We start from the raw sequence: 20571 nt of genomic DNA on the forward strand, positions 1-20571 counted from the left end.
CTTTTCATTGTTTTTGTGGCTAGAATAATGGAGCAATGGTCATACAATTGAAAATATACATTAATGTAGAGAAGAGACACTGAAAATAAAACAATTTTCCGTGAGGAACTATCATCAAAAAGACCAAATGTAAAAGATATTGTTTTACCAAAGGCATTATGCCGTTACATTTAGTAACTGACATAAATCAGTATTTGCATCATTTTGTAACAGAGGTCATCATCTATGTGTTGCTGTAACATAGTATGTGTGAATAGTATGGCAGCTGATGCACATTATAACGTTCAATAAACACAACATTCAGCATATACATAATATACACACATGTTGAAGTACTAAGGTGAAATGGGGACTAATGGCCAGATTGTTATCATGCTATATATTATTATTTATGTGCTGTTGGTTTAACAATAAGATGAGCTGTATTGATGTCAGCTATTTAATTTTAATTACATTTACATCTTGCGCCTTAAATTGTTATTAAAACCTGTAGGTTTTGTGTAAGTTATGTAGCCAGCTGCTAACGCCTCCTACTGGTCTTCACCTCGAGCAGTGTGTCAAAACCTAGTGGCTGTCAGTCCCCATTTTCCAACAGTACTGGCCACACATGTGTATACTATGAATATGCTGAATGTTGGATTTGTTGAACATTATAACAGGCATCAGCTGCCATACTATTCACGTGTGCCACAGTGTAGCAACATGTGTATGATGACCTCTGGTACAAAATGATGTAAATGCTGATTGTGTCAGCTAATAAGTTTTAATGGCATAATGCCTTTAGTAAGACAATACCTTTTACATTTAGTCATTTTAGTGGATATCTCCGTATTCAAATATTGTTTTGTTTTCATTGCTTCTTCCCTGTATTAATGTATATTTTCATTATATGACAGCTGTTCAATTACACTGACCACTAAAACAATGAAAAGCTGTTTTTTATCTTCTGTATAAATAAGCAATGGCTCATATAAGGTGAATCTGCCTTGTGCTTTCCTGAAGATATGTGCTAGCAAGTACTTTCTCTAGGACAAAATTAGCCATGATGCAGTAGCTATTATTTAAATAAAGTGCTTAATATTAATTGTGACACACTACATGTTGAAATGTTTCCTCGAGAGACAGTTTTTGAAATTGCAGCTGTACATGTTTCTAGTATTAAGCTAGTCTCTGTAAGCTAGTATCTGTCTACAGTAAACCACAATATATTGATACTGTGAAATTTGTGGCAAATTAAAACTATCTAGCATACTGAGACTTGAACTCAGGACCATTGCCTATAGTGGACAAGAGCTCTACCAACTTACCCAGCCAGGCACAACCCAGCCTCACAGCTTTACTTCTGCCACTGCATTGTCTCCTACTTTCTAGACTTCACTTAGAACACTTGATCATGAAAGGCGATGGTCCTGAGTTCGAGTCTGTCAGGCACACAGTTTTAACGTGCTAGTGAGATTCTTGGTGCACACCCTGCTGCTGATTACCAAGATACAAAATATGGTTGGTGTTTATTGGACACACTAATCTTGACATTATGTGTGAAACTCAAACTGTGGCCTGCTTTTCGAACCGTTTACAGGCTGTCAATTTATGTTGCATTAATGAACATCCAACAAGACAAATGCATGCTTGGATAGCATAATTACCAACCTAAATGAAAACAGATGAGATTATGGTGTGTTATATCCAATGTTGTAAGATCATTTAGGCTTGTGGATGACTATTGGAAATGTTAATTATACTGTAAAGCAATCCTCCTCTGATAAGAAGGTTAAAAATATTAAAGGCAGATGACATCATACACTTACGGGGTAAGTTATTCGAAGTTGAATGTGAAAGTGTGATTACCCGTGACAACATTGACAGTTACATTTATTGATATTCACACCAACTTATAAGGTCCACAAATAACTAAATAGTCAAAAATGATCATACACCAAGCAAATGCAATAAAGTCACTGGTACACTCTTTATCTGAAACTACTCAGAAACTTATTTTTGTTTTGTTTTGTACACAATGACAAAAACTGACAATCCTGTAATGAAGCAGAAATGTAGGGAGGAAAAGGAGTGGGTGAGGGGGGGGGGGGGGGGTGTCAAGCACATTTTCATTGTTTTCTCAGCAGATCAGAAAGCGTTGGTTTGCTTCGCATTACAAAGAAAATTATTTTTAAAGTGCAATTTTATGTGCCCACTCGTTAGAGCTCACCTGTGTTATTCTAGGGCAATATTTGTGTCACTGACGTGTATTAACAGGTACAAGAATAGCCAGTACTCTAGCTGCAACTGCACTGCCCTGGCCCACACTGACTGCTAGTGCTATGTAGGAGGGGCATTGCTCAGTTGTTGCTAGAGTATTGGTTATTCTTCATGTTTTACTGTACCTGTTTATATGTATCAATAACAGGAGTATGAACTAGACTGATTTTGGACCACTCTGTCTAATGGACACGTAAAATACTACTTTAAAGATAATTTTGTTTGTAACAGGAAACAAATAGATAATGGGAAGACTGGAGTCTCCTTTGTGGTTTTGTTTTTCCCCAATATGGTGTTTACGTAGTTCAGCCTGTTTTGAATTTTTTGTGAGACTTTGCAATGAAGGTACGGTATACCTGATGTGTGACAGTGCAGACAGTGGTTAGTTGACAGATTGTGTGCCACTTTGTATCTAAACTAGGTGACTTACTTAGTAAAGATATCAATAGCTTGTCAAATTACATCCAAAAACAATATAGTGATATTACAGTGTCTCATCTGACTTACCTTTAAAAAATACATATTGGAAGCTGGAAAATTCTGTGATGTGTTGAAATGCACAGCTGTTGTCCCAGTATATAAGAAGTGAGATAAAAACAGGTCTGACAGTTACAGGCTAATACCCCTCATTCTCATAATATTTAAGCTCATAGAACAGCTGTGAGAACAGGAAGCTACCCTCTTCTTCACTATATCTTGTTAGGCCTGGTGTGACCACCATTGAAGCTGAGAAATCTCTAGTTGGAGATCTCTGAAATGTTTTGAAAGCCATTTTTTTTTCGCTTGAGTGGTGCCCCTTAATTTGAGCAAACTATTTAACACTGTACAACAAGATACCATATTTCTAAATTTGAAAAAATACAATATTGATGACACTGAGGTATCACTAATCAAACTGTGTGTGTTAGGTAGAAAACAGGTTGTCACAGTAAGTAGTTGTAGATCAGATGCCCTACCTATTATTACACGAGTGCCTCTTAATTCTGTCCTATGTCCCTTTCTTTTTTAATATGCATAAATAATCTTTCTAATTCTTTGTCCTACAATTCAGTAATATATTCTGATGATACAACCCTTGTAATGACTGATCCCAATACAGACAAAGTGAAAAAGAAAACAGTGACAATGGCTGACACATCTGTACAGTGGCTACACAAAAATAAACTTAATATTAACACAATGACTGCCACAAGGCTGCTGTTGGTGCAGCAGAGCCACCTGCTGTGGCTGCCAGTGGCCACATATCAGTCTACATGTTAAATAAAAGCATAGCTGAGACAATTTACTTTTTTCTCTGTAAATTAAGTTGAAAGGAAAATGAATGTGAATCTGTCAGACTACTAGGAATTCATTTGGATCCACAAATGAAATGGAATGCACACAGAGAAGTTGTGTATTCACATGTCGACTCCTGTGTAAACACTGATTGCAACAGTAGAACCACACTCCTGATGGCACAGGGTCGTGATGGTGGCCACAGCTGAGCCTCACACCTTTTGCCATGTGCCTCATGTGGCCTGGCAGTAAAACATGCACCACTAAGCAAGCAGCAGTCAATGGGATGAAATACCACAAGTGATGTACTTGCTACACAAAATACAACTGTGTGTCAGCACAGAACAGCTTCGGTCTTCACATTATACTTTCTTACGCTCTCACTTTACTTATGGAACCTATGGGGCAGTTCTTCAGGTGCAAAAACAGTGCATTTGCAAGAAGGTAGTTAGAGCAATGACTATAATTCGAAATGGATAGTTGTCATGCTGGCTGAATTTCAAAGAACTAAAATTATTAACCGTACCTTCTCCCTATAATAGAGCCCATTATCTCTCTCATCCAAAATAATTTCTGACACCCTAGCAGAAAGCTGCATTCGGAAACCTTTGAAATTTTGCAAATTATACACTGCTGTTATGATTGCTGGAGAAAAATTTAGTCACTTGATGTTCAGCAAGTCAACTTTATTTATGCATTTCAAGTAAATTCATATTCAGAACATGTGCAGAAAGGTTACGAAAGTCGTAAGTGACTTGGCTATTTAGAATAGTTAATTTTAGTAGCTGTGTCACTCTTTCTATAGATGTTCTCAAGAAGAGTTTACTCAAAACACATAAATAATGTTGAGTTGCTAAACATCAAGTTACTAAATTCTTCTCCAGCAAACATAACAGCACTGTATAAATTTAAAAAATTGAAATTTGTAAAATGATCACATGCCTCTTATTTGACTTTGTCACACTGCAAAAAAGTGGGAGACCTACCCAATATTTCCATTGAGAAATATCTACAGAGCCTATTAATCAACTACTCTGTGTTTATGACGTAAAACAATTTTATAACAATGTGGTATCCTATACTTAACATGTAATTTTAAATACTAACAAGATGCAGTTTGATCTGTAGTTGATGGATAAATGTGAAATACTAGGTTATTCCTGAAACAGGCAATTGTTCCTTCAAGTTGTTTCTGTTCAACTGATGCTCCAAAAATATATTATCAAAAGATTTTATGTCAATTTCAACAGAAAAATTGAAATTCATTTTAGCACCATTCATGCTTGAAGATAGTAAAAAAAATTATTTTCCCTTCAGTCTCAAGCATTGCATGAACCAAGAAATGAAGAGTGGATTCACCCACCAGGGAAGTGTTATACACCAGATAGTGAATTCAGTAAAGAGCAAAGAATTCCTTGCGTGCTTGCTTCAAAAGTCTTGTGCTCTCATCACAAATGAAATTTTTCTCATATCCCAAAGGCACAGTAACTGTTATTCAGCTGATTCACTCTCGGATATTTCACAGGCAGTACATAGGGTTTCAAATCAATGATATACTTTTCATCATACAACATATTGGATTTTGAGTGTACTCACTCATGTAAATTACCATGGGAAGTCCTAGCAACTTTAGAGAGACCAAAAATTACAAATCTTTGCATGTGCTTAACTGATTTTCTTCTAATTTAACAGGAACCAATACTTCTGCATTAAAACTGGTGCTTCTTTGTACTGCCATTTCTTTTTTTCTCTCCAAAGCCCTCTTTTACATTACTTGTTATGCTATCTTAATCTTCCCTTAGCTCATTATTTCACTTAATATAAATGGAAGGTTTCTCACCAAACTTTAGTTCATGTGAAGCAAATTAGTAGCTCCATTCCATAAATTATTCACTATTTTTACAGAAGTTTTTTGCGTGACTTGTCTAAGCACTCTGTTTCTTGCCGTAAGTTCAACACAGTATGTTAGTTTCCTTCATTACCCTCCCACTCATGTTTTCTTGTGGAAATCTTTGCATGTTTTATTTTGTTTAGCCCCATACATTGCATTAATCTTTCTGGAGTAAATTGTGGCCCATTATCGGAAGACAATATTTAAGGATCCCTTCCTTTACATAAATAATCTTGGTCAAATTTTTCTACTACTGTTTTTGATGTTAGCCTTTTTTACAGGATAAAATTTTACATGTTTTGGGTTGTTACCCAATATTACAAATATATGTATGCAACATCCTGTAGAAGTAGGTAATAATCCTAACAGATTAACAGCAAATATTTCTTCTGGAGCTTACTTTCCTACATAAATCATAAAAAATTACTTTCTTCTAGTTTTTCTAGTATTTTTCTATTTCTAGACTGGTCATAACTTTCATATAATCAATCAATTAGCTTGTTCACAAGCTGTTGAGGAAGACACAAATTTCTTGACTGTCTGATGATTTTCACGTAAACAGTAACTGCTTTTGTAATACCAATTTATTTTTGGTGAATTTCCAGAATTTTAATACTGTTTAACCTTTCTCAAATTTTCATCTTCATTTTGTTGCCTACACCATATATTTCTGGACTAGCTTAGTGCTCACTGCTTCATTTGAATTTGCATAGTAATTATATCAAAAATAATTTTATAAACATGTATTAAGCCTGCTGAAAAATTAATGTGTTAATGAGCTGTCTCTTTTTCTAAGCAAGTCTGACAAAGTCAGTTTGTTATTGTGACTGTTAAACAGCTTTCTCTGATTTAGTTCACAAATTGTAGTAACTTCTAATTGAGGCTTCGAAAGTATTTTCTTTTGCAAATGTGCTTCTGACCAAAGGTGATTCTGGTAGCTGGAGTCCAATGTTTTTACTAATCATGTCTTTTGCGTTATTGCGGTGATATTTCCATAAAAGCTTTCAACCCCTGATGCATATTTCATTAAATCTAACCAAGAAGTGAAATACCAAGTCTTATGGATTTTGCTTTTTTAGCAAAACATTTTCTAAACAGTGTTCATGCACTATTTCACCCTTTTGGGTTGTTGAATTTCCAAAAATGGTGAAACAAGTATTTTTTTAATATCTAACAGAGATTACAAATACAAATTTTTGTAGATTTAGTTTTGAAAAGGCTTTCATAATACATCATTTCATAAAACTTTTCATTCCCTAATTCACTCCCGTAAGGGGCTGAATTTCCAAAAATAATGAAATACATATTTTTTAAATTTCTAACTGAGAAGTCAAATACCAGTTTTTGTAGATGTAGCTGTAAAATGCTTTTGTAAGTTTTTGATGATTTATCAAAAAAAAAACCTTCACTCAGTATTTTATGCCCTTAGTGGTTGAATTTCCAAAAATGCTGAAGCATGTATTTTTTTTGTTTCGGACTGAGAAATCAAATACAAATTTTCATAGTCGTAGCTTCAAAATTGTCTTATTATAGTACATATTTTCATAATAACTTTCATTCTCTACTTCAACCCAATACGAATGGAATTTTGAACAATCTGTACTTAAACAATGTCTACAGTATAAGATCAACCTTCTCTCCAAATTTCAAGTTTCTATCCTTAGAAGTTTCGGCTAGGCAGTGACGAGTCAGTGAATCAGTATGGCCCTGTTACACCCCATTAGGGATTCAATTTCCAGAAGCAGTGAAACAAATTTTTTTTCATTTTTAACTGAGAAGCCACATACCAATTTTTGAAGATTTAACTTTAAAAATGCGCTCATAAAACATTTCACCCTCTCTTTAACCCCTTATGGGTTGAACTTTCAAAAACTGTGAAATACATTTTTTAAAATTTCTAACAGAGAAAACAAATACAAGGTTTCATAGATTTAGCTTTAAAAATACTTGCATAATGAAATGATGCCAGAAAACTTTCATCCTGTATTTTACGCCCATAGGGGCTAAATTCCAAAAACAGTTAAACATAATTTTTTTTTGAAACTTCCTGGCAGATTTAAACTGTGTGCTGGACTGAGAGTCAAACTTGGAACATTTGCCTTTCCTGGGCAAGTGCTCTACATAAACGATTCATCCCTTATTTCACTCCCTTAGGGGCTAATTTTCCAAAATCACTGAAACACTTTTTTTAATTTCTAACTTAGACATCAAATACCAATTTTCATAGATGTTGCTTTAAAAGTACTTTAGTAGTTCTTTAATAATGATTTATTTTCAAAAAAGTCTTTCACTCATTAATTCACTGCCATAGGGGTTAAATTTCTGTAAATGCTGAACACAAATTTCTTTATTTTTGAGCAAGAATCCAAATACCAATTTTTGTAGGTCTTATTTCAAAATTGTCCTAATAGAGACAGATTTTCAAAAAATCTTTCCTCCTCTTTTTCACCCCTTAGGGATGGAACTTCAAAGAAACAGATAGGGGTTAAATTTCTGTAAATGCTGAACACAAATTTCTTTATTTTTGAGCAAGAATCCAAATACCAATTTTTGTAGGTCTTATTTCAAAATTGTCCTAATAGAGACAGATTTTCAAAAAACCTTTCCTCCCCTTTTTCACCCCTTAGGGATGGAACTTCAAAGAAACCCTTTTTAAATGATGCCTCCAGTATAAGATCAGCATTACCTGTAAATTTCAAGTTTTGTCCTTAGTGGTTTGGGCCAGGCAGTGAGGAGTCAGTGACTGAATCAATCAGGATATTGCCTTTTATATAGGGAGATGTCTCCCATCAATTTTTCGTCTTTTACCCCCTCCAAATTCTGAGAGGGTTCCTATTTGTATCCAATACAATATGTTACAAAATTATGTCATCCGAAGACCAGTATCAGCTGCAAAGCGATTTAGAAAAGATTGCTGTATGGTGTGACAGGTGGCAGTTGACGCTAAATAACGAAAAGTGTGAGATGATCCACATGAGTTCCAAAAGAAATCCGTTGGAATTCGATTACTCGATAAATAGTACAATTCTCAAGGCTGTCAATTCAACTAAGTACCTGGGTGTTAAAATTACAAACAACTTCAGTTGGAAGGACCACATAGATAATATTGTCGGGAAGGCGAGCCAAAGGTTGCGTTTCATTGGCAGGACACTTAGAAGATGCAACAAGTCCACTAAAGAGACAGCTTACACTACACTCGTTCGTCCTCTGTTAGAATATTGCTGCGCGGTTTGGGATCCTTACCAGGTGGGATTGACGGAGGACATCGAGAGGGTGCAAAGAAGGGCAGCTCGTTTTGTATTATCGCGTTATGGGGGAGAGAGTGTGGCAGATATGATACACGAGTTGGGATGGAAGTCATTACAGCATAGACGTTTTTCGTCGCGGCGAGACCTTTTTACGAAATTTCAGTCAGCAACTTTCTCTTCCGAATGCGAAAATATTTTGTTGAGCCCAACCTACATAGGTAGGAATGATCATCAAAATAAAATAAGAGAAATCAGAGCTCGAACAGAAAGGTTTAGGTGTTCGTTTTTCCCGCTCGCTGTTCGGGAGTGGAATAGTAGAGAGATAGTATGATTGTGGTTCGATGAACCCTCTGCCAAGCACTTAAATGTGAATTGCAGAGTAGTCATGTAGATGTAGATGTAGATGTATGTTTTAAGCATTTGGAACACAGGACGAAATTTTGAATCTTTGATATAGGGAACCTATAGCCAGTAATGTGAAATAAAATTTCTGCAGCCACAACTTGGCTGTTGAAAATCCATGCACTGCCTGTACGAGAAGTTATCAGGTGAGATTCTCGGTGAACATTTGAGCTGGAATTCATGGAGATTGCTGCATTGGACTACACATCATACCAGATCATTTGAATGATGCATTGTATATTAACTTTGTGGACAACACCTTACTTCTGGAAAATGTTCCCTTGCAGCTGCACACTAGTTTCAGAATGACAGTCTTCCAGCGCATTTTGATCATTGGCGTGGGGCATATACCACAGACAACTTGAGGCAGACAACAATTGTGAGGACATGCCCAGTCCCAGGGCCTGTGTGCTCCCCCTGACATCATCTCTTTTTATGTCTTCCTCCTGGAGTTGTGTTAAGTCCCTTGTGTACTCCACAGCAGTAGGATCAGTACCTGAGTGTACTGAGTGCATCTTTACTGCATTTGATATCATTAGAGGGGACTGCAGAATCTTACAGAGAATCAGACAAAACATGGTTCGTCAAAGCACATTATGTAATGAAATTGATAGTCATCACATTGAATATTTACTCTACAGCAGTGACACTACAGATTTAGTTTACAATATTTAATTGTGTGCAACCACCAACAAAAGTTTTGGAAACTACAGTATTGTGTATATCATTTAGCTTGCTGAATGTGCAGAAAGTTCATAGTGCTATAGAAACTTTATTTCGCATTTCCAGCTATAGATTCTTTATATCAAAACATTCAAAATTTCGTCCTCAACAAACTCCCTAATCTTTAAAATGTCTTTCTGTAACATCCTTATTATATTCCTTTCCTTTTTACCCATGGAGATTTTGACAAGGCATCTGCTATTATATTTTATTCTCCCTTAATGTAACTAATTTCATTGTCAAATTGCTGCAAAAATACTGCCCACTTTGTCAGTTTTCACCAGGTTCAGATTCATTGGTGACATCATGATATCAATTGAGGGTGAGTACATCCTGTCCCCATTTGTTCAGGATCTTAACACCTTCTCCTTCATTTGTTTCAATTGTCTCTCCTCAGTCCAACAAACCACCTTCTTCAATGCTGGCCTCTATTCCAAGAAGGACTGCATCAATATCTCCATTCACATGAAGCCTCCTAACCACCAACAATACCTCCATTTTGACAGATGCCACCCATTCCACATAAAGGAGTTCCTTCCACACAGCCTAGCCACTGCTGGTCGTCACATCTGTAGTGATGACTCCTCTCCCCAAGTGTGCCAAGGGTCTCAGTGAGTGAAATTGCCTTTCCCACCTTGCCCAGAAAAAATATCTCCTGCATCTTATCTCCCCAGTCACATATCACCCCCCACATATTCCATGACTAGCAACAAAGAAGCCCCCCCCCTCCCCCTCTCCCCACCCTATGTGACTACGTACCGCCCAACCAGAGCACTGAACCACATTCTCTGCCAGGATTTCAACTACCTGTTGTTGTGCCCTGAAGTGAGAAATATCGACCCTGCTATACCACTCACCCCTCCCACTGTGATGTTATGCTGCCCACGTGACCTATGAAATATCCTTGTCCATCCTTGTCCCACCCGTGCTCCCAACCCCTTGCCACATGGCTAATATCCCATATTCCTGTCATAGACTTAATGCAAAACCTGTTCCATACATCCTCCCATTACCATGTAATCCAGCCCTGTCAAGGCATCTCCTCCTCCACAAAAGGCATGGTTACCTACAAAAACGGCCGTGTGGTCTACCAACTTAGCTGCGACCACTGTATGACATTTTGTGTAGACAACATCATGAACAAGCTGTCTGTCTGCCAAATGGCCACTGCAGAACTGTGGCTGAGAGACAACTGGACCAGCCAGCTGCCAAGCCTGCCACTCAATGTGATGTGCTTGACTTTAACAGCAGCTTCACAGCCTGTAACTTCTGGATTCATTGCGCAAATACCATCTGTTCTGAACTGTGTAGATGAGAAAGTTCCCTGTAAAATATCTTTGTTCCCATAACCACCGTTCATTAGTCCCTTCTTCCGCCAGCATATCTCCTTCCCTGCTCCCCCTCCAATGCTGCACATGCCCTCCATCCCACATACACACATACATAGTCCTTTCCCCTCTTCTGCTTATCTCCTCCCCCCTGCCCCCTCCTCCTCCTCCCAGCAAAGCCTCCCAATGTTGTACCTAGCAGTCTGCTATCCCATCTCCAGTACTGCCTTGCATGTCTTACAGGTAGAATTAGCATATTCCCCCCCACTTATCCTGCTATCCATCCCCCGCCCCTCCTTATGCCTGTTCTGTCCCCCCATTTTCCCATTGCTGCAGCCAAGATTGCTGCTTGTCTCAGATGCTGTCTCAGCTAGGTCTTAGTGCCTAGAGACCAGGCACCATGTTTGTGTGTATTAGGCATGTACAAATATGGGTGTGTTTTGCATACATCTGATAAAGGACAGTGTCTGATAGCTAAATTGCATGTAGCAGTATTTATTCAGTATGCCTTTCTGCCACCAACACCTCACCTAACCCTTTCATATTTTTGTTATTTCTACCTGGATTTTCCATTGTTTAAACATCATTGTGGACAATAGATAGTTTCTGTTCTGTATGACTTTCTCCTTGTGATTCTTATTTAATGTTAACTTACCCCAGTACAGCTGTATTACTTTCCTCACTCAATATCAAATTACTGTCACCAATTCTGTAAATGCTTGACTATTGTCCTAAAATTGATTCTGAGCTAGATTTTGTTTAATTGAGTTTGTAAGGTTCTCTCTTTCCTACTGCTTCCTTATTATCACTATGTTTTAATCCTTTGTCTCTACTACAATTGGGTGCATGCTATTATATTGTTGCAGTTGATGGTTCTGTTTTATGGGACAGAAACTCAGAAACACTGGAATTTCGAAAACCCATACTTGTAACTGTTGTGACTCGCTGATCTTCCAAAGTGCCGCCGCGCAGTTATGTGCGTCCTCTACATGTGGCACTGTCTGCCAGCCATGCAGCAGCAGCGCCACCTAAGTGGCCAGCCAGCCAGCGGCCGCTAGACTTGGACTCAGTTATGATTTGACTGTTAAAGTGTACACACGTCTTACTCTGTATACTTGATCTGTGACTTTCATGTATTGCGTCTTCCTTGAAATATATTTGTTCAGCTTGAAGTTATTACAATTGGCAATGAGGATGGGATTTTTCTTTTCCATCGTTGACCCACATGTTTCCATGGCTACTTTAGAGCAACTATTGCAAGGTCTCATAGAACAGCAAACGCTTCTCACAAATGTGATTCATGATTTCGTCGCAGCATAAAATGTGGGGCGTCTCTCGTCATTGTCTCTACCTACTTTTCCTCCTTACGACGAGGCGGTGGAAGACTGGTCTGATTACGAAAATCGTCTTTGACAGCACTTCTTGGCATTTCATGTCACGGACGAACAAACATGTAAGTCTCTGTTCCTTTCATGGATTTCACCTCAAATGTATCGGTTGTTGTCGCAATTGGCTCCTTTGAAAGATCCTGCGTCTTTGTCCTTTTCTGAAATGTGCTCACGTCTGTCCGTCTATTTTCAAAAGCAAACGCATGTGGTAGCCTCTCGTGTTGTCTGTTATTGTTGTCAAAAACAGCCAAATCAATCCTATCGCGCTTGGGCTGCTGAACTTCATGGCCTCAGTAGAAAGTGTCAATTTGTGACTGAAAGTTCACAAAGAATCCTACGCCAATTCCATGGTATGGGATGCTGTTATCCGATTGGTGCCCAACAAAGAGGTTAGGCAACGTGCCCTTCAGTTGGCAAATCCGACTCTGGATGAAGTCCTATCCATCACCCAGTCTTTTGAAATTTCTCGCACCGCTGAAGCACAAATAGAGGCATGGGGTGATGTCGGGGAAATACAACCTCTGTGCGATGTTGATGAAGCGTGTGGCGTGTCCCTGTGAGCCGACGTGGCCTCAGTACGCAGCCTCGGCCTAACCATGAACAAACCTCTAAGAAACTGCAGCATAACCCACGGCAACTTTCTTCATGTCCGCAGTGTTTTAAGAAACATTCACGAGAAGATTGTCCACAATGTTGGGTCATGTGTCATCCATTTGCAAATCCGGCCGCATACATGATGTTCATGAACATGACGCTGATTCTGATTCTGTGTTGTCTGTCCAAACACTTGGTCGAGATGTTCGCATGCAGGTGGATACTGGTTCTGCTGCCACCATCATCAATTCTCAGACGTATCTTCAGTTGGGTTCTCCAATCCTATCATCTCGACCTGTTATCATTGGGGACACTTCCGTCTGTACGGGAAGCCTCCTTGTTGAGACTTTACGGGCAGTCAAACAACACGTATGGACGTTAGCAATCTACAGGCCACCTCCATCAAGACCTGTGCAAAAAATTCAAAGGGGGGAAAAAGTGTTGTGACTCGCCGATATTTCAAAGTGCCGCCGGACAGTTACGCGCATCCTCTACATGCAGCACTGTCTGCCAGCCATGCAGCAGCAGCGCCACGTAAGTGGCCAGCCAGCCAGCGGCGGCTAGACTTGGAGTCAGTTATGATTTGACTGTTAAAGTGTACATATGTCTTACTCTGTTTACTTGATCTGTGACTTTCATGTATTACGTCTTCCTTGAAATATATGTGTTCAACTTGAAGTTATTACAGTAACTCATTTTAAACCATTTATTTAAATTAATAAAATAAACACTTTCACTTACCTTAACAAGTTTTGATTACTTCCATTGGTGCTCATTGCCATGCAGAAAGCTTCATACGTGCCTGTTTACATTCAGAAAGCTTCCAACTGTTTGACGTGTCTTTAAGACGATGATTCACATCGAGAGTTTCTCTTCTGTTGATCACCTTCTGTTGTGATGATTGCTTTCAATAAAGGCAAACCATAAAAATTCTCCCATTGTAATTACTATTGTTCACATTTAGTCCACTTTTCATAATATTTGCCACATGTATTATCACACTGTCTTTAACTTGGCCAAGAATTTTTTCATGAAGCAAAAACTATGACTCAGTACTCACATGGACAGAGCATCAAATGTAAGCTTACTGAACTCTCAATTGTGCTCCTTGGTAGATTTCTTCTGTTCATTTTGAAGTAGTTTTAAATTAAGAGTGTATGGCATCATGGGATTAGATTTTTCAAATTTATGTATGTTTATTAACATTATCTTTTACAGTGATGATGAGCTTAGATTAGTGTTTGTATGTATCATTTAATAGGTCAGAAAACTTACATAAAAGTGGCAATAATCTATTATTACTTAGCCCTAGATCACTTGATTGACATAGAACCTTACTGTTGCTTGCTAACAATGGTCTGGCTTCAAATAATGAAGTATGTATTATACTGACTCACTTAGAATTTCACCTGATGAATACTGGGTGCTGGCTGAATGATACACAACCTTATATACTGAATGCTAGACGTGAACTGACACAGTATGTGTATTTTTCAAATGCTCCCACTGCGTGGCATTTACTGAATGATTTTGGTAGGACAGATTTTACAAAATTTTAAACTAGAGAGGTATTATATTTTAAATATTAACATAAAAGACACAAAAAGTATAAATTATAGGTACATATTAGACAAAGACACTGTCTGGATTAATGATTGGTTGGATACTATTATACTGGTGCAGTTGATGGTTCTGTTTTATGGGACAGAAATTCAGAAACACTGGAATTTGGAAAACCCACCAAGATTTTTCTGTAAATTCAAAACTTTTAATTGAAATACAAGTTATTCCAGGAAAATTCAACATTTTTGGAAATAAAGAAATTTGAACTAACATACAATAAAACTATATTTTCTGAAGGACTACTTTCTAAGATTAAAACATTGTAGAATCTGACAATTTTGAATAAAGAGAACTTTTGAATTGCATGTTTCTCAAAAAAAAAAAAAAAGTTCTCAAGAAAATATAGAACGAAGGGTTTCAAATAAGGTATGTTAATCATAACACAGTTATTAGCTGGGACATATTTTGGCAGTGCAAATGTTTTTTACAAATTATAAATTCGGAATATTTTTCTAAATCTATCTTTTGTGTATGAACTATTTGTGCTATTGTTTACAGCAGACTGTAAAATATGTTATTGCATATGAAATGGAAAACATAAAAATCAGTCTCGTTATATTTCATCATTAAGGCCCAGTTCATGAGCAAAAGGTAACTTTAGTTTGTAATAGTCAAAAGCAATTCTTTATTTGACTACAACTGAAAGATGTTGTTTGATATATGAACGTTTTCTCTTTCCATTTTATTTTATTTTTCTCCTGGCTACTGTTATTGAATCACATTAATTTTTACATCACAGTATGTGTGGTCAATATTTAACAAAATATAAAAATTATTTGAATATATCATTATATTGTCCCTTTTATGCCAAAACAATAAATAGCGACTTTCCTTCTTATGAGATACAAGTGATTGAATGCTTTAAATAACCTCAAAAATGAACAATGGAAGTTTATGGAAACATTTTATGTCTTGTTTGTTGTTGGAACACTTAAGAATGTTACATTGTGAGATTCATTACTATACCCCGTCCCTTGTAGGGTTGTTGGGCATTCATTGTTCTGAAATGACAAAGATATAATGGGTTTTCACATGTGCACCACAAGTTAATCAGACTTTCTCTGTGTTGCTTACAATTTCAGTTCTTCAAAATATCGTTTCCAGAGTGAAATATCGAAAAAGACTACAAGACAAAAGATCCAATAAACATACAAACGCTGACCAAAAGAATTTAACTCCCTTAATGCTTGCATTTTCCATCAGTGTGCTCATCAGTTTCCAATTCAGGAAATACTTCACACACAGTATCATTGTTCAAAAAACTGTGACAATATTTATGATATCTGTTTCTCACACATTGTTACCAGATCTTCAAGTTTTTGCATTGCAGTGAGAAGTATAACTTGGGAACACACATGCTGAAGGTTGTCCCTCATGCTTCAAGGCTACTCCATCAATTTCTATTCTGTAAAATACTGAAAGAGGTATCTTTCTTTCACAGTTGTTGTTGTTGTTGTTGTTGTTGTTGTTGTTGTCTTCAGTCCTGAGACTGGTTTGATGCAGCTCTCCATGCTACTCTATCCTGTGCAAGTTTCTTCATCTCCCAGTACCTACTGCAACCTACATCCTTCTGAATCTGCTTAGTGTATTCATCTCTTGGTCTCCCTCTACGATTTTTACCCTCCACGCTGCCCTCCAATGCTAAATTTGTGATCCCTTGATGCCTCAAAACATGTCCTACCAACCGATCCCTTCTTCTAGTCAAGTTGTGCCACAAACTTCTCTTCTCCCCAATCCTATTCAATACCTCCTCATTAGTAACGTGATCTATCCACCTTATCTTCAGCCTTCTTCTGTAGCACCACATTTCGAAAGCTTTTATTCTCTTCTTGTCCAAACTAGTTATCGTCCATGTTTCACTTCCATACATGGCTACACTCCAAACAAATACTTTCAGAAATGACTTCCTGATACATAAATCTATACTCGATGCTAACAAATTTCTCTTCTTCAGAAATGCTTTCCTTGCCATTGCCAGTCTACATTTTATATCCTCTCTACTTCGACCATCATCAGTTATTTTACTTCCTAAATAGCAAAACTCCTTTACTACTTTAAGTGTCTCATTTCCTAATCTAATTCGCTCAGCATCACCCGATTTAATTTGACTACATTCCATTATCCTCCTTTCAATACACTGTCCATTCCATTCAACTGCTCTTCCAAGTCCTTTGCCGTCTCTGACAGAATTACAATGTCATCGGCGAACCTCAAAGTTTTTACTTCTTCTCCATGAATTTTAATACCTACTCCAAATTTTTCTTTTGTTTCCTTTACTGCTTGCTCAATATACAGATTGAATAACATCGGAGAGAGGGTACAACCTTGTCTCACTCCTTTCCCAACCACTGCTGCCCTTTCATGCCCCTCGAATCTTATGACTGCCATCTGGTTTCTGTACAAATTGTAAATAGCCTTTCGCTCCCTGTATTTTACCCCTGCCACCTTCAGAATTTGAAAGAGAGTATTCCAGTCAACATTGTCAAAAGCTTTCTCTAAGTCTACAAATGCTAGAAATGTAGGTTTGCCTTTTCTTAATCTTTCTTCTAAGATAAGTCGTAAGGTCAGTATTGCCTCACGTGTTCCAGCATTTCTACAGAATCCAAACTGATTCTCCCCGATGTCCGCATCTACCAGTTTTTCCATTCGTCTGTAAAGAATTCGCGTTAGTATTTTGCATCTGTGACTTATTAAACTGATAGTTCGGTAATTTTCACATCTGTCAACACCTGCTTTCTTTGGGATTGGAATTATTATATTCTTCTTGAAGTCTGAGGGTATTTCACCTGTCTTATACATCCTCCTCACCAGCTGGTAGAGTTTTGTCCTGACGCTCTCCCAAGGCCGTCAGTAGTTCTAATGGAATGTTGTCTACTCCGGGGGTCTTGTTTCGACTCAGGTCTTTCAGTGCTCTGTCAAACTCTTCACGCAGTATCTTATCTCCCATTTCATCTTCATCTACATGCTCTTCCATTTCCATAATATTGTCCTCAAGTACATCGCCCTTGTATAAACCCTCTATATACTCCTTCCACCTTTCTGCCTTCCCTTCTTTGCTTAGAACTGGGTTGCCATCTGAGCTCTTGATATTCATACACATGGTTCTCTTCTCTCCAAAGGTCTCTTTAATTTTCCTGTAGGCAGTATCTATCTTACCCCTAGCGAGATAAGCTTCTCCATCCTTACATTGGTCCTCTAGCCATCCCTGCTTAGCCATTTTGCACTTCCTGTCGATTTCATTTTTGAGACTTTTGTATTCCTTTTTGCCTGCTTCATTTACTGCATTTTTTTATTTTCTCCTTTCATCGATTAAATTCAATATTTCTTCTGTTATCCAAGGATTTCTACTAGCCCTCGTCTTTTTACCTACTTGATCCTCTGCTGCCTTCACTACTTCATCCCTCAGAGCTACCCATTCTTCCTCTACTGTGTTTCTTTCCCCCATTCCTGTCAATTGTTCCCTTGTGCTCTCCTTGAAACTCTGTACAACCTCTGGTTCTTTCAGCTTATCCAGATCCCATGTCCTTAAATTCCCATCTTTTTGCAGTTTCTTCAGTTTCAACCTACAGGTCATAACCAATAGATTGTGGTCAAAGTCCACGTCTGCCCCAGGAAATGTCCTACAATTTAAAACCTAATTCTTAAATCTCTGTCTTACCATTATATAATCTATCTGATACCTTTTAGTATCTCCAGGATTCTTCCATGTATACAACCTTCTTTTATGATTCTTGAACCAAGTGTTAGCTATGATTAAGTTATAGTCTGTGCAAAATTCTACCAGACGGCTTCCTCTTTCATTTCTTAGCCTCAATCCATAATCACCTACTATGTTTCCTTCCCTCCCTTTTCCTACTGACGAATTCCAGTCACCCATGACTATTAAATTTTCGTCTCCCTTGGCTACTTGAATAATTTCTTTTATCTCATTATACATTTCATCAATTTCTTCATCATCTGCAGAGCTAGTTAGCATATAAACTTGTACTACTGTAGTAGGCATGGGCTTTGTGTCTATCTTGGCCACAATAATGCGTTCACTATGCTGTTTGTAGTAGCTTACCCGCACTCCTATTTTTTAATTCATTATTAAACCTACTCCTGCATTACCCCTATTTGATTTTGTATTTATAACCCTGTATTCACCTGACCAAAAGTCTTGTTCCTCCTGCCACCGAACTTCACTAATTCCCACTATATCTAACATTAACCTATCCATTTACCTTTTTTAATTTTCTAACCTACCTGCCCGATTAAGGGATCTGACATTCCACGCTCCGATCCGTAGAACGCCAGTTTTCTTTCTCCTGATAACGACGTCCTCCTGAGTCGTCCCCACTCGGAGATCCGAATGGGGGACTATTTTACCTCCGGAATATTTTACCCAAGAGGACGCCATCATCATTTAATCATACAGTAAAGCTGCATGTCCTCGGGAAAAATTACGGCTGTAGTTTCCCCTTGCTTTCAGTCGTTCGCAGTACCAGCACAGCAAGGCCGTTTTGGTTAATGTTGCAAGGCCAGATCAGTCAATCATCCAGACTGTTGCCCGTGCAACTACTGAAAAGGCTGCTGCCCCTCTTCAGGAACCACAAGTTTCTCTGGCCTCTCAACAGATACCCCTCCGTTGTGGTTGCACCTACGGTACGGCCATCTGTATCGCTGAGCCACGCAAGCCTCCCCACCAACGGCAAGGTCCATGGTTCATGAGGGATATACTGGATAAATAATCTGAAAAGTGTTTCAAAATCAAGAGATTATTTTTTCAAGATCTGGGTAGAATTAATTTATACTACCTATAGACTTTAAGAAAGCAGTTACAAATGGAGAGTAATGATCAATGTGGTAAGGTGCACCCTTTACGGGTTGATAAGAAGCCATGTTATAGGGAATCATACAAGGAGTCAACACATGCTATTTGATATCCTTCATAAGACATGATATTTTCAGTACTTGAAATAATTAACATTTCTACAATAACTACAACACTCTTCTGGAAGACAGATGTAATGGAAAAGCTGTTATCACTTTTTTTTATGAAACGGGGGAAACTTTGTATGTTTCCGGCAGTATTTCAGGTTCCAAACATGTGGTACATTCGGTATGTACACATTTTTGAAATGAACCATCACATATTTGATGTAATATGATAATGACAACTGATGACAGTTTTGCTCCTGCAAAACAGCAATTTCCATTATTGGTTGACAACATGATTCGAATAAAATAGTTCGTGCCTTTTGTGAACCACATTTAACTAATGCTTTTTTAGTTTTCTGCCATTCCACTCCCAAATTCTATTTATGTGCTGACTTATAATCTCCATCTGTTAGGTCAGTTATGGTCATCTGCCATCTGTGTGTCTATTACTCATCTGTATGTGTCACTGTATGCTTTTGAAATGTGGTGCTACAGAAGAATGCTGAAGATCAGGGAGACAAGAAATTTGTGACACAACTTGCCTAAATAACGGGATGAGTTGATAGGACACATTCTGAGACATAAAATGATCACTAATTTATTTATTATAGGAAAGTGTGGAGGATAAAAATTGTAGAGGTAGACCAAGAGATGAGTACAGTAAGCAGATCTAGAAGGATATTGGTTGCAGTAGTTATTTGGAGATGGAGAGGCTTGCATGGGAAAGAGCAGCATGTAGAGTTGCATCAAACCAGACCTCACATTGAAGACCACAAAAACAACAACACTTTTCCCTATCCATAATTTCTTCTGTGACTAGGTTTAGTTCCTCTACGTCTTTTGTAACCTCCCTTCCACACTGTGGTGGTCTAGCATTTCTAAGTGTACTCTCACATCCTCTTGGGTAAACATCTGTTGCT

The sequence above is a fragment of the Schistocerca gregaria genome, chromosome 4 (genome assembly GCF_023897955.1).
Source record: "Schistocerca gregaria isolate iqSchGreg1 chromosome 4, iqSchGreg1.2, whole genome shotgun sequence".
In the NCBI taxonomy this organism is placed as follows: Eukaryota; Metazoa; Arthropoda; class Insecta; order Orthoptera; family Acrididae; genus Schistocerca; species Schistocerca gregaria.